This window comes from Coregonus lavaretus (genome assembly GCF_964263955.1).
Source record: "Coregonus lavaretus genome assembly, contig: HAP1_SCAFFOLD_1270, whole genome shotgun sequence".
Classification (NCBI taxonomy): domain Eukaryota; kingdom Metazoa; phylum Chordata; class Actinopteri; order Salmoniformes; family Salmonidae; genus Coregonus; species Coregonus lavaretus.
Genome location: NW_028164593.1, coordinates 35,871 through 53,805, shown reverse-complemented (window position 1 = coordinate 53,805; position 17,935 = coordinate 35,871).

The window sequence follows — 17,935 nt, the reverse complement described above, 5'->3', positions numbered from 1 at the left end:
ATGTGTTACCTTTAGTAACAAGATAATATACCTAGTCCACTGTGTTACCTTTAGTAATATGATACTATACCTAGTCCACTGTTATCTTTAGTAACATGATACTATACCTAGTCCACTGTGTTACCTTTAGTAACATGATACTATACCTAATCCGATGTGTTACCTTTAGTAAAATGATACTATAACTAGTCCACTGTTACATTTAGTAACATTAAACTATACCTAGTCCACTGCTACCTTTAGTAACATGATACTATATCTAGTCCGTAGTGTTACCTTTAGTAACATGATACTATACCTAGTCCACAGTGTTACCTTTAGTAACATGATACTATACCTAGTTCACTGTTACCTTTAGTAACATGATCCTATACCTAGTTCGATGTGTTACCTTTAGTAACATGATACAATACCTAGTCCACTGTGTTACCTTTAGTAACATGAAACTATAACTAGTCCACTGTTACCTTTAGTAACATTAAACTATACCTAGTCCACTGCTACCTTTAGTATCAAGATACTCTATCTAGTTCACGGTGTTACCTTTTGTAACATTAAACTATACCTAGTCCACTGTTACATTTAGTATCATGATACTATACCTAGTCCACTGTGTTACCTTTAGTAACGTGATACTATACATAGTCTGATGTGTTACCTTTAGTAACATGATACTATACCTAGTCCGATGTGTTACCTTTAGTAACATGATACTATACCTAGTCCACTGTTACCTTTAGTAACATGATACTATACCTAGTTCACTGTTACCTTTAGTAACATGATACTATACCTAGTCAGATGTGTTACCTTTAGTAACATGATACAATACCTAGTCCACTGTGTTACCTTTAGTAACATGAAACTATAACTAGTCCACTGTTACCTTTAGTAACATTAAACTATACCTAGTCCACTGCTACCTTTAGTATCAAGATACTCTATCTAGTCCATAGTGTTACATTTAGTAACATGATATTATACCTTGTCCACTGTGTTACCTTTAGTAACATGATACTATACCTAGTCCGCTGTTACCTTTAGTAACATGATACTATACCTTTTCCACTGTGTTACCTTTAGTATCATGATACTATACCTAGTCCGCTGTGTTACCTTTAGTAACATGATACTATACATAGTCAGCTGTGTTACCTTTAGTATCAATAAACTATACCTAGTCCACTGTTTTACCTTTAGTAACATGATACTATACCTAGTCCACTGTGTTACCTTTAGTAACATGATACTATACCTAGTCCACTGTTATCTTTAGTAACATGATACTATACCTAGTCCACTGTGTTACCTTTAGTAACATGATACTATACCTAATCCGATGTGTTACCTTTAGTAAAATGATACTATAACTAGTCCACTGTTACCTTTAGTAACATGATACTATACCTAGTTCACTGTTACCTTTAGTAACATGATACTATACCTAGTCAGATGTGTTACCTTTAGTAACATGATACAATACCTAGTCCACTGTGTTACCTTTAATAACATGAAACTATAACTAGTCCACTGTTACCTTTAGTAACATTAAACTATATGTTACCTTTAGTAACATTAAACTATACCTAGTCCCCTGTGTTACCTTTAGTAACATGATACTATACCTAGTCCTCTGTTACCTTTAGTAACATGATACTATATCTAGTCCGATGTGTTATCTTTAGTAACCTGATACTATACCTAGTCCACTGTGTTACCTTTAGTAACATGATACTATACCTAGTCCGATGTTTTACCTTTAGTAACATTAAACAATACCTAGTCCACTGTGTTACCTTTAGTGACATGATACTATACCTAGTCCACTGTTATTTTTAGTAACATGATACTATACCTAGTCCACTGTGTTACCTTTAGTAACATGATACTATAACTAGTCCACTGTTACCTTTAGTAACATTAAACTATACCTAGTCCACTGCTACCTTTAGTAACATGATACTATACCTAGTCCGCTGTGTTACCTTTAGTAACATGATACTATACCTAGTCTGATGTGTTACATAGGGGTGGCAGGTAGCTTAGTGGTTAAGAGCGTAGTGCCAGTGACCGAAAGTTCGCTGGTTCTAATCCCCGAGCCGACTAGGTGAAAAATCTGTCGATGTGCCCTTGAGAAAGGCACTTAACCCTAAATGCTCCTGGAAGTCGCTCTGGATACCTTTAGTAACATTAAACTATACCTAGTCCCCTGTGTTACCTTTAGTAACATGATACTATACCTAGTCTGATGTGTTACCTTTAGTGACATGAAACTATACCTAATTCGATGTGTTACCTTTAGTAACATTAAACTAAACCTAGTCCCCTGTGTTACCTTTAGTAACATGATACTATACCTAGTCCACTGTGTTACCTTTAGTATCATGATACTATACCTAGTCCTCTGTTACCTTTAGTATCATGATACTATACCAAGTCCACTGTGTTACCTTTAGTATCATGATACTATACCTAGTCCACTGTTACCTTTAGTATCATGATGCTATACTTAGTCCTCTGTTACCTTTAGTATCATGATACTATACCAAGTCCACTGTGTTACCTTTAGTAACATGATACTATATCTAGTCCGATGTGTTACCTTTAGTATCATGATACTATGCCTAGTCCTCTGTTACCTTTAGTAACATGATACTATACCAGGTCCACAGTGTTACCTTTAGTACATTATACTATATCTAGTCCACTGTTACCTTTAGTAACGTGATGCTATACCTAGTCCACTGTGTTACCTTTAGAAACATGATACTATACCTACTCCACTGTTACCTTCAGTAACATGATACTATACCTAGTCCACTGTCTTACCTTTAGTATCATGATACTATACCTAGTCCGCTGTGTTACCTTTAGTAACATGATACTATACCTAGTCCGATGTGTTGCCTTTAGTAACATGATACTATACTTAGTCCGATGTGTTACCTTTAGTAACATGATACTATACCTAGTCACTGTTACCTTTTGTAACATGATAGTATACCTATTCCACTATGTTACCTTTAGTAAAATGATTCTATACCTAGTCCACTGTTAACTTTAGTAACATGATACTATACCTAGTCTGATGTGTTACCTTTAGTTACGTAATACTATACATAGTCTGATGTGTTACCTTTAGTAACATGATACAATACCTAGTCCGATGTGTTACCTTAGTAACATGATACTATACCTAGTCCACTGTTATTTTTAGTAACATGATACTATACCTAGTCCACTGTGTTACCTTTAGTAACATGATACTATAACTAGTCCACTGTTACCTTTAGTAACATTAACTATACCTAGTCCACTGCTACCTTTAGTAACATGATACTATACCTAGTCTGATGTGTTACCTTTAGTAACGTGATACTATACCTAATCCGCTATGTTACCTTTAGTAACATGATACTATACCTAGTCACTGTTACCTTTTGTAACATGATAGTATACCTATTCCTCTATGTTACCTTTAGTAACATGATACTATACCTAGTCCGCTGTGTTACCTTTAGTAACATGATACTATACCTAGTCCGATGTGTTACCTTTAGTAACATGATACTATACCAGGTCCACAGTGTTACCTTTAGTACATTATACTATATCTAGTCCACTGTTACCTTTAGTAACGTGATGCTATACCTAGTCCACTGTGTTACCTTTAGTAACATGATACTATACCTACTCCACTGTTACCTTCAGTAACATGATACTATACCTAGTCCACTGTCTTACCTTTAGTATCATGATACTATACCTAGTCCGCTGTGTTACCTTTAGTAACATGATACTATACCTAGTCCGATGTGTTGCCTTTAGTAACATGATACTATACTTAGTCCGATGTGTTACCTTTAGTAACATGATACTATACCTAGTCACTGTTACCTTTTGTAACATGATAGTATACCTATTCCACTATGTTACCTTTAGTAAAATGATTATATACCTAGTCCACTGTTAACTTTAGTAACATGATACTATACCTAGTCTGATGTGTTACCTTTAGTAACATGATACAATACCTAGTCCGATGTGTTACCTTAGTAACATGATACTATACCTAGTCCACTGTTATTTTTAGTAACATGATACTATACCTAGTCCACTGTGTTACCTTTAGTAACATGATACTATAACTAGTCCACTGTTACCTTTAGTAACATTAACTATACCTAGTCCACTGCTACCTTTAGTAACATGATACTATACCTAGTCTGATGTGTTACCTTTAGTAACATGATACTATATCTAGTCCACTGTGTTACCTTTAGTAACATGATACTATACCTAGTCCCCTGTTACCTTTAGTAACGTGATGCTATACCTAGTCCACTGTGTTACCTTTAGTAACATGATATTATACCTACTCCACTGTTACCTTCAGTAACATGATACTATACCTAGTCCACTGTCTTACCTTTAGTATCATGATACTATACATAGTCCGCTGTGTTACCTTTAGTAACATGATACTATACCTAGTCCGATGTGTTTCCTTTAGTAACATGATACTATACCTAGTCCATGTGTTACCTTTAGTAACATGATACTATACCTAGTCCACAGTTACCTTTAGTAACATGATACTATACCTAGTCCACTGTCACCTTTAGTAACATGATACTATACCTAGTCACTGTTACCTTTTGTAACATGATAGTATACCTATTCCTCTATGTCACCTTTAGTAACATGATACTATACCTAGTCCGATGTGTTACCTTTAGTAACATGATACTATACCTAGTCCACTGTTACCTTTAGTAACATGATACTATACCTAGTCCACTGTTACCTTTATTAACATGATACTATACCTAGTTCGCTGTGTTACCTTTAGTAACATGATATTATACCTAGTCCACTGTGTTACCTTTAGTAACATTATACTATACGTAGGCTGATGTGTTACCTTTAGTAACGTGATACTATACCTACTCCGCTATGTTACCTTTAGTAACGTGATACTATATCTAGTCCACTGTGTTACCTTTAGTAACATGATACTATACCTAGTCCGCTGTGTTACCTTTAGTATCATGATACTATACCTAGTCCACTGTTACCTTTAGTAACATGATACTATACCTAGTCCCCTGTTACCTTTAGTAACATGAAACTATACCTAATTCGATATGTTACCTTTAGTAACATTACACTATACCTAGTCCCCTGTGTTACCTTTAGTAACATGATACTATACCTAGTCCGCTGTGTTACCTTTAGTAACATGATACTATACCTAGTCTGATGTGTTACCTTTAGTGACATGAAACTATACGTAATTCGATGTGTTACCATTAGTAACATTAAACTTTACCTAGTCCCCTGTGTTACCTTTAGTAACATGATACTATACCTAGTCCACTGTGTTACCTTTAGTATCATGATACTATACCTAGTCCTCTGTTACCTTTAGTATCATGATACTATACCAAGTCCACTGTGTTACCTTTAGTACATTATACTATACCTAGTCCACTGTTACCTTTAGTAACGTGATGCTATACCTAGTCCGTTGTGTTACCTTTAGTAACGTGATACTATACCTAGTCCGAAGTGTTACCTTTAGTAACATGATACTATACCTAGTCCGATGTGTTAGCTTTAGTAACATGACACTATACCTAGTCCACTGTGTTACCTTTAGTAACATGAAACTATACCTAGTCCATTGTTACCTTTATTAACATGATACTATACCTAGTTCGCAGTGTTACCTTTAGTAACATGATATTATACCTAGTCCACTGTGTTACCTTTAGTAACATGATACTATACCTAGTCTGATGTGTTACCTTTAGTAACGTGATACTATGCCTAGTCCACTATGTTACCTTTAGTAACATGATACTATACCTAGTCCACTGTGTTACCTTTAGTAACATGATTCTATACCTAGTCCACTATGTTACCTTTAGTATCATGATACTATACCTAGTCCACTGTGTTACATTTAGTAACCTGATACTATACCTAGTCCACCGTGTTACCTTTAGTAACATGATACTATACCTAGTCCGATGTTTTACCTTTAGTAACATTAAACAATACCTAGTCCACTGTGTTACCTTTAGTGACATGATACTATACCTAGTCCATTGTTACCTTTAGGAACATGATACTATACCTAGTCCGCTGTGTTACCTTTAGTAACATGATACTATACCTAGTCCATGTGTTACCTTTAGTAACATGATACTATACCTAGTCCACAGTTACCTTTAGTAACATGATACTATACCTACTCCACTGTTACCTTTAGTAACATGATACTTACCTAGTCCGATATGTTACCTTTAGTAACATGATACTATACCTAGTCCCATGTGTTACCTTTAGTAACATGATACTATACCTAGTCCACAGTTACCTTTAGTAACATGATACTATACCTAGTCCGCTGTGTTACCTTTAGTAACATGATACTATACATAGTCCGATGTGTTACCTTTAGTAACATGATACTATACCTAGTCCACTGTTACCTTTAGTAACATGATACTATACCTAGTCCACTGTTACCTTTATTAACATGATACTATACCTAGTTCGCTGTGTTACCTTTAGTAACATGATATTATACCTAGTCCACTGTGTTACCTTTAGTAACATTATACTATACGTAGGCTGATGTGTTACCTTTAGTAACGTGATACTATACCTACTCCGCTATGTTACCTTTAGTAACGTGATACTATATCTAGTCCCCTGTGTTACCTTTAGTAACGTGATACTATACCTAGTCCACTGTGTTACCTTTAGTATCATGATACTATACCTAGTCCTCTGTTACCTTTAGTATCATGATACTATACCAAGTCCACTGTGTTACCTTTAGTACATTATACTATACCTAGTCCACTGTTACCTTTAGTAACGTGATGCTATACCTAGTCCGTTGTGTTACCTTTAGTAACGTGATACTATACCTAGTCCGAAGTGTTACCTTTAGTAACATGATACTATACCTAGTCCGATGTGTTAGCTTTAGTAACATGACACTATACCTAGTCCACTGTGTTACCTTTAGTAACATGAAACTATACCTAGTCCATTGTTACCTTTATTAACATGATACTATACCTAGTTCGCAGTGTTACCTTTAGTAACATGATATTATACCTAGTCCACTGTGTTACCTTTAGTAACATGATACTATACCTAGTCTGATGTGTTACCTTTAGTAACGTGATACTATGCCTAGTCCGCTATGTTACCTTTAGTAACATGATACTATACCTAGTCCACTGTGTTACCTTTAGTAACATGATTCTATACCTAGTCCACTATGTTACCTTTAGTATCATGATACTATACCTAGTCCACTGTGTTACATTTAGTAACCTGATACTATACCTAGTCCACCGTGTTACCTTTAGTAACATGATACTATACCTAGTCCGATGTTTTACCTTTAGTAACATTAAACAATACCTAGTCCACTGTGTTACCTTTAGTGACATGATACTATACCTAGTCCATTGTTACCTTTAGGAACATGATACTATACCTAGTCCGCTGTGTTACCTTTAGTAACATGATACTATACCTAGTCCATGTGTTACCTTTAGTAACATGATACTATACCTAGTCCACAGTTACCTTTAGTAACATGATACTATACCTAGTCCACTGTTACCTTTAGTAACATGATACTATACCTAGTCACTGTTACCTTTTGTAACATGATAGTATACCTATTCCACTATGTTACCTTTAGTAACATGATACTATACCTAGTCCGCTGTGTTACCTTTAGTAACATGATACTATACCTAGTCCGATGTGTTACCTTTAGTAACATGATACTATACCTAGTCCACTGTTACCTTTAGTAACATGATACTATACCTAGTCCACTGTTACCTTTATTAACATGATACTATACCTAGTTCGCTGTGTTACCTTTAGTAACATGATATTATACCTAGTCCACTGTGTTACCTTTAGTAACATTATACTATACGTAGGCTGATGTGTTACCTTTAGTAACGTGATACTATACCTACTCCGCTATGTTACCTTTAGTAACGTGATACTATATCTAGTCCACTGTGTTACCTTTAGTAACATGATACTATACCTAGTCCGCTGTGTTACCTTTAGTATCATGATACTATACCTAGTCCACTGTTACCTTTAGTAACATGATACTATACCTAGTCCCCTGTTACCTTTAGTAACATGAAACTATACCTAATTCGATATGTTACCTTGAGTAACATTAAACTATACCTAGTCCCCTGTGTTACCTTTAGTAACATGATACTATACCTAGTCCGCTGTGTTACCTTTAGTAACATGATACTATACCTAGTCTGATGTGTTACCTTTAGTGACATGAAACTATACCTAATTCGATGTGTTACCATTAGTAACATTAAACTTTACCTAGTCCCCTGTGTTACCTTTAGTAACATGATACTATACCTAGTCCACTGTGTTACCTTTGGTATCATGATACTATACCTAGTCCTCTGTTACCTTTAGTATCATGATACTATACCAAGTCCACTGTGTTACCTTTAGTAACATGATACTATATCTAGTCCGATGTGTTACCTTTAGTATCATGATACTATACCTAGTCAGATGTGTTAGCTTTAGTAACATGACACTATAACAAGTCCACTGTGTTACCTTTAGTAACATGAAACTATACCTAGTCCATTGTTACCTTTATTAACATGATACTATACCTAGTTCGCTGTGTTACCTTTAGTAACATGATATTATACCTAGTCCACTGTGTTACCTTTAGTAACATGATACTATACCTAGTCTGATGTGTTACCTTTAGTAACGTGATACTATACCTAGTCCGCTATGTTACCTTTAGTAACGTGATACTATACCTAGTCCACTATGTTACCTTTAGTAACATGATACTATACCTAGTCTGATGTGTTACCTTTAGTTACGTGATACTAAATATAGTCTGATGTGTTACCTTTAGTAACCTGATACTATACCTAGTCCACTGTGTTACCTTTAGTGACATGATACTATACCTAGTCCACTGTTATTTTTAGTAACATGATACTATACCTAGTCCACTGTGTTACCTTTAGTAACATGATACTATAACTAGTCCACTGTTAGCTTTAGTAACATTAAACAATACCTAGTCCACTGTGTTACCTTTAGTGACATGATACTATACCTAGTCCATTGTTACCTTTAGGAACATGATACTATACCTAGTCCGCTGTGTTACCTTTAGTAACATGATACTATACCTAGTCCACTGTGTTACCTTTAGTATCATGTTACTATACCTAGTCCTCTGTTACCTTTAGTTACATGATACTATAACTTGTCCAATGTGTTACCTTTAGTATCATGATACTATACCTAGTCCTCTGTTACCTTTAGTAACATTATACTATACCAGGTCCACAGTGTTACCTTTAGTACATTATACTATATCTAGTCCACTGTTACCTTTAGTAACGTGATGCTATACCTAGTCCACTGTGTTACCTTTAGTAACATGATACTATACCTACTCCACTGTTACCTTCAGTAACATGATACTATACCTAGTCCACTGTCTTACCTTTAGTATCATGATACTATACCTAGTCCGCTGTGTTACCTTTAGTAACAATATACTATACCTAGTCCGATGTGTTGCCTTTAGTAACGTGATACTATACATAGTCTGATGTGTTAACTTTAGTTACGTGATACTATACATAGTCTGATGTGTTACCTTTAGTAACATTATACAATACCTAGTCCGATGTGTTACCTTAGTAACATGATACTATACCTAGTCCACTGTTATTTTTAGTAACATGATACTATACCTAGTCCACTGTGTTACCTTTAGTAACATGATACTATACCTACTCCACTGTTACCTTTAGTAACATGATACTTACCTAGTCCGATGTGTTACCTTTAGTAACATGATACTATACCTAGTCCACAGTTACCTTTAGTAACATGATACTATACCTAGTCCGATGTGTTACCTTTAGTAACATGATACTATACGTAGTCCGATGTGTTACCTTTAGTAACATGACACTATACTTAGTCCGATGTGTTACCTTTAGTAACATGATACTATACCTAGTCACTGTTACCTTTAGTAACATGATAGTATACCTATTCCACTGTTACCTTTAGTAAAATGATTCTATACCTAGTCCACTGTTACCTTTACTAACATGATACTATACCTAGTCCACTGTTACCTTTATTCACATGATTCTATACCTAGTCCACTGTGTTACCTTTAGTAACATGATACTATACCTAGTCCACTGTTACCTTTAGTAACATGATACTATACCTATTCCACTGTTACCTTTAGTAACATGATACTATACCTAGTCCTCTGTTACCTTTAGTATCATGATACTATACCAAGTCCACAGTGTTACCTTTAGTACATTATACTATATCTAGTCCACTGTTACCTTTAGTAACGTGATGCTATACCTAGTCCACTGTGTTACCTTTAGTAACATGATACTATACCTACTCCACTGTTACCGTCAGTAACATAATACTATACCTAGTCCACTGTCTTACCTTTAGTATCATTATACTATACCTAGTCCGCTATGTTACCTTTAGTAACATGATACTATACCTAGTCCGATGTGTTGCCTTTAGTAACATGATACTATACCTAGTCCATGTGTTACCTTTAGTAACATGATACTATACCTAGTCCACAGTTACCTTTAGTAACATGATACTATACCTAGTCCGATGTGTTACCTTTAGTAACATGATACTATACGTAGTCCGATGTGTTACCTTTAGTAACATGACACTATACTTAGTCCGATGTGTTACCTTTAGTAACATGATACTATACCTAGTCACTGTTACCTTTTGTAACATGATAGTATACCTATTCCACTATGTTACCTTTAGTAAAATGATTCTATACCTAGTCCATTGTTAACTTTAGTAACATGATACTATACCTAGTCTGATGTGTTACCTTTAGTAACATGATACTATAACTAGTCCACTGTTACCTTTAGTAACATTAAACTATACCTAGTCCACTGCTACCTTTAGTAACATGATACTATACCTAGTCTGATGTGTTACCTTTAGTAACGTGATACTATACCTACTCCGCTATGTTACCTTTAGTAATGTGATACTATATCTAGTCCACTGTGTTACCTTTAGTAACATGATACTATACCTAGTCCCCTGTTACCTTTAGTAACATGATACTATACCTAGTCCGCTGTGTTACCTTTAGTAACATGATACTATACCTAGTCTGATGTGTTACATAGGGGCGGCAGGTAGCTTAGTGGTTCAGAGTGTAGTGCCAGTAACCGAAAGGTTGCTGGTTCTAATCCCCGAGCCGACTAGGTGAAAAATCTGTCGATGTGCCCTTTAGAAAGGCACTTAACCCTAATTGCTCCTGTAAGTCGCTCTGGATAAGAGCGTCTGCTAAATGACCAATTTATTTAATTTATTTTACCTTTAGTAACATGAAACTATACCTAATTCGATGTGTTACCTTTAGTAACATTAAACTATACCTAGTCCCCTGTGTTACCTTTAGGAACATGATACTATACCTAGTCCGCTGTGTTACCTTTAGTATCATGATACTATACCAAGTCCACTGTGTTACCTTTAGTAACATGATACTATACCTAGTCCGATGTGTTACCTTTAGTATCATGATACTATACCTAGTCCTCTGTTACCTTTAGTATCATGATACTATACCAAGTCCACTGTGTTACCTTTAGTACATTATACTATACCTAGTCCACTGTGTTACCTTTAGTAACATGATACTATACCTACTCCACTGTTACCTTTAGTAACATGATACTTACCTAGTCCGATATGTTACCTTTAGTAACATGATACTATACCTAGTCCCATGTGTTACCTTTAGTAACATGATACTATACCTAGTCCACAGTTACCTTTAGTAACATGATACTATACCTAGTCCGCTGTGTTACCTTTAGTAACATGATACTATACCTAGTCCGATGTGTTACCTTTAGTAACATGATACTATACCTAGTCCACTGTTACCTTTAGTAACATGATACTATACCTAGTCCACTGTTACCTTTATTAACATGATACTATACCTAGTTCGCTGTGTTACCTTTAGTAACATGATATTATACCTAGTCCACTGTGTTACCTTTAGTAACATTATACTATACGTAGGCTGATGTGTTACCTTTAGTAACGTGATACTATACCTACTCCGCTATGTTACCTTTAGTAACGTGATACTATATCTAGTCCACTGTGTTACCTTTAGTAACATGATACTATACCTAGTCCGCTGTGTTACCTTTAGTATCATGATACTATACCTAGTCCACTGTTACCTTTAGTAACATGATACTATACCTAGTCCCCTGTTACCTTTAGTAACATGAAACTATACCTAATTCGATATGTTACCTTTAGTAACATTACACTATACCTAGTCCCCTGTGTTACCTTTAGTAACATGATACTATACCTAGTCCGCTGTGTTACCTTTAGTAACATGATACTATACCTAGTCTGATGTGTTACCTTTAGTGACATGAAACTATACCTAATTCGATGTGTTACCATTAGTAACATTAAACTTTACCTAGTCCCCTGTGTTACCTTTAGTAACATGATACTATACCTAGTCCACTGTGTTACCTTTAGTATCATGATACTATACCTAGTCCTCTGTTACCTTTAGTATCATGATACTATACCAAGTCCACTGTGTTACCTTTAGTACATTATACTATACCTAGTCCACTGTTACCTTTAGTAACGTGATGCTATACCTAGTCCGTTGTGTTACCTTTAGTAACGTGATACTATACCTAGTCCGAAGTGTTACCTTTAGTAACATGATACTATACCTAGTCCGATGTGTTAGCTTTAGTAACATGACACTATACCTAGTCCACTGTGTTACCTTTAGTAACATGAAACTATACCTAGTCCATTGTTACCTTTATTAACATGATGCTATACCTAGTTCGCAGTGTTACCTTTAGTAACATGATATTATACCTAGTCCACTGTGTTACCTTTAGTAACATGATACTATACCTAGTCTGATGTGTTACCTTTAGTAACGTGATACTATGCCTAGTCCGCTATGTTACCTTTAGTAACATGATACTATACCTAGTCCACTGTGTTACCTTTAGTAACATGATTCTATACCTAGTCCACTATGTTACCTTTAGTATCATGATACTATACCTAGTCCACTGTGTTACATTTAGTAACCTGATACTATACCTAGTCCACCATGTTACCTTTAGTAACATGATACTATACCTAGTCCGATGTTTTACCTTTAGTAACATTAAACAATACCTAGTCCACTGTGTTACCTTTAGTGACATGATACTATACCTAGTCCATTGTTACCTTTAGGAACATGATACTATACCTAGTCCGCTGTGTTACCTTAAGTAACATGATACTATACCTAGTCCATGTGTTACCTTTAGTAACATGATACTATACCTAGTCCACAGTTACCTTTAGTAACATGATACTATACCTAGTCCACTGTTACCTTTAGTAACATGATACTATACCTAGTCACTGTTACCTTTTGTAACATGATAGTATACCTATTCCACTATGTTACCTTTAGTAACATGATACTATACCTAGTCCGCTGTGTTACCTTTAGTAACATGATACTATACCTAGTCCGATGTGTTACCTTTAGTAACATGATACTATACCTAGTCCACTGTTACCTTTAGTAACATGATACTATACCTAGTCCACTGTTACCTTTATTAACATGATACTATACCTAGTTCGCTGTGTTACCTTTAGTAACATGATATTATACCTAGTCCACTGTGTTACCTTTAGTAACATTATACTATACGTAGGCTGATGTGTTACCTTTAGTAACGTGATACTATACCTACTCCGCTATGTTACCTTTAGTAACGTGATACTATATCTAGTCCACTGTGTTACCTTTAGTAACATGATACTATACCTAGTCCGCTGTGTTACCTTTAGTATCATGATACTATACCTAGTCCACTGTTACCTTTAGTAACATGATACTATACCTAGTCCCCTGTTACCTTTAGTAACATGAAACTATACCTAATTCGATATGTTACCTTGAGTAACATTAAACTATACCTAGTCCCCTGTGTTACCTTTAGTAACATGATACTATACCTAGTCCGCTGTGTTACCTTTAGTAACATGATACTATACCTAGTCTGATGTGTTACCTTTAGTGACATGAAACTATACCTAATTCGATGTGTTACCATTAGTAACATTAAACTTTACCTAGTCCCCTGTGTTACCTTTAGTAACATGATACTATACCTAGTCCACTGTGTTACCTTTGGTATCATGATACTATACCTAGTCCTCTGTTACCTTTAGTATCATGATACTATACCAAGTCCACTGTGTTACCTTTAGTAACATGATACTATATCTAGTCCGATGTGTTACCTTTAGTATCATGATACTATACCTAGTCCTCTGTTACCTTTAGTATCATGATACTATACCAAGTCAACGGTGTTACCTTTAGTACATTATACTATACCTAGTCCACTGTTACCTTTAGTAACGTGATGCTATACCTAGTCCGTTGTGTTACCTTTAGTAACGTGATACTATACCTAGTCCGAAGTGTTACCTTTAGTAACATGATACTATACCTAGTCCGATGTGTTAGCTTTAGTAACATGACACTATAACAAGTCCACTGTGTTACCTTTAGTAACATGAAACTATACCTAGTCCATTGTTACCTTTATTAACATGATACTATACCTAGTTCGCTGTGTTACCTTTAGTAACATGATATTATACCTAGTCCACTGTGTTACCTTTAGTAACATGATACTATACCTAGTCTGATGTGTTACCTTTAGTAACGTGATACTATACCTAGTCCGCTATGTTACCTTTAGTAACGTGATACTATACCTAGTCCACTATGTTACCTTTAGTAACATGATACTATACCTAGTCTGATGTGTTACCTTTAGTTACGTGATACTATATATAGTCTGATGTGTTACCTTTAGTAACTTGATACTATACCTAGTCCACTGTGTTACCTTTAGTGACATGATACTATACCTAGTCCACTGTTATTTTTAGTAACATGATACTATACCTAGTCCACTGTGTTACCTTTAGTAACATGATACTATAACTAGTCCACTGTTAGCTTTAGTAACATTAAACAATACCTAGTCCACTGTGTTACCTTTAGTGACATGATACTATACCTAGTCCATTGTTACCTTTAGGAACATGATACTATACCTAGTCCGCTGTGTTACCTTTAGTAACATGATACTATACCTAGTCCACTGTGTTACCTTTAGTATCATGTTACTATACCTAGTCCTCTGTTACCTTTAGTTACATGATACTATAACTTGCCAATGTGTTACCTTTAGTATCATGATACTATACCTTGTCCTCTGTTACCTTTAGTAACATTATACTATACCAGGTCCACAGTGTTACCTTTAGTACATTATACTATATCTAGTCCACTGTTACCTTTAGTAACGTGATGCTATACCTAGTCCACTGTGTTACCTTTAGTAACATGATACTATACCTACTCCACTGTTACCTTCAGTAACATGATACTATACCTAGTCCACTGTCTTACCTTTAGTATCATGATACTATACCTAGTCCGCTGTGTTACCTTTAGTAACAATATACTATACCTAGTCCGATGTGTTGCCTTTAGTAACATGATACTATACCTAGTCCACTGTTACCTTTAGTAACATGATACTATACCTAGTCACTGTTACCTTTAGTAGCATGATACTATACATAGTCTGATGTGTTAACTTTAGTTACGTGATACTATACATAGTCTGATGTGTTACCTTTAGTAACATGATACAATACCTAGTCCGATGTGTTACCTTAGTAACATGATACTATACCTAGTCCACTGTTATTTTTAGTAACATGATACTATACCTAGTCCACTGTGTTACCTTTAGTAACATGATACTATAACTAGTCCACTGTTACCTTTAGTAACATTAAACTATACATAGTCCACTGCTACCTTTAGTAACATGATACTTTACCTAGTCCGCTGTGTTACCTTTAGTAACATGATACTATACGTAGTCTGATGTGGTACATAGGGGCGGCAGGTAGCATAGTGGTTAAGAGCGTAGTGCCAGTGACCGAAAGGTCGCTGGTTCTAATCCCCGAGCCGACTAGGTGAAAAATCTGTCGATGTGCCCTTGAGAAAGGCACTTAACCCTAATTGCTCCTGTAAGTCGGTCTGGATAAGAGCGTCTGCTAAATGACCAACTTATTTTACCTTTAGTAACATGAAACTATACCTAATTCGATGTGTTACCTTTAGTAACATTAAACTATACCTAGTCCCCTGTGTTACCTTTAGTAACATGATACTATACCTAGTCCGCTATGTTACCTTTAGTAACATGATACTATACCTAGTCTGATGTGTTACCTTTAGTGACATGAAACTATACCTAATTCGATGTGTTACCTTTAGTAACATTAAACTAAACCTAGTCCCCTGTGTTACCTTTAGTAACATGATACTATACCTAGTCTACTGTGTTACCTTTAGTATCATGATACTATACCTAGTCCTCTGTTACCTTTAGTATCATGATACTATACCAAGTCCACTGTGTTACCTTTAGTAACATGATACTATATCTAGTCCGATGTGTTACCTTTAGTATCATGATACTATAACTAGTCCTCTGTTACCTTTAGTACCATGACACTATACCAAGTCCACTGTGTTACCTTTAGTACATTATACTATACCTAGTCCACTGTGTTACCTTTAGTAACATGATACTATACCTACTCCACTGTTACCTTTAGTAACATGATACTTACCTAGTCCGATGTGTTACCTTTAGTAACATGATACTATACCTAGTCCACAGTTACCTTTAGTAACATGATACTATACCTAGTCCGATGTGTTACCTTTAGTAACATGATACTATACGTAGTCCGATGTGTTACCTTTAGTAACATGACACTATACTTAGTCCGATGTGTTACCTTTAGTAACATGATACTATACCTAGTCACTGTTACCTTTAGTAACATGATAGTATACCTATTCCACTGTTACCTTTAGTAAAATGATTCTATACCTAGTCCACTGTTACCTTTAGTAACATGATACTATACCTAGTCCACTGTTACCTTTATTCACATGATTCTATACCTAGTCCACTGTGTTACCTTTAGTAACATGATACTATACCTAGTCCAATGTTACCTTTAGTAACATGATACTATACCTATTCCACTGTTACCTTTAGTAACATGATACTATACCTAGTCCTCTGTTACCTTTAGTATCATGATACTATACCAAGTCCACAGTGTTACCTTTAGTACATTATACTATATCTAGTCCACTGTTACCTTTAGTAACGTGATGCTATACCTAGTCCACTGTGTTACCTTTAGTAACATGATACTATACCTACTCCACTGTTACCGTCAGTAACATAATACTATACCTAGTCCACTGTCTTACCTTTAGTATCATGATACTATACCTAGTCCGCTATGTTACCTTTAGTAACATGATACTATACCTAGTCCGATGTGTTGCCTTTAGTAACATGATACTATACCTAGTCCATGTGTTACCTTTAGTAACATGATACTATACCTAGTCCACAGTTACCTTTAGTAACATGATACTATACCTAGTCCGATGTGTTACCTTTAGTAACATGATACTATACGTAGTCCGATGTGTTACCTTTAGTAACATGACACTATACTTAGTCCGATGTGTTACCTTTAGTAACATGATACTATACCTAGTCACTGTTACCTTTTGTAACATGATAGTATACCTATTCCACTATGTTACCTTTAGTAAAATGATTCTATACCT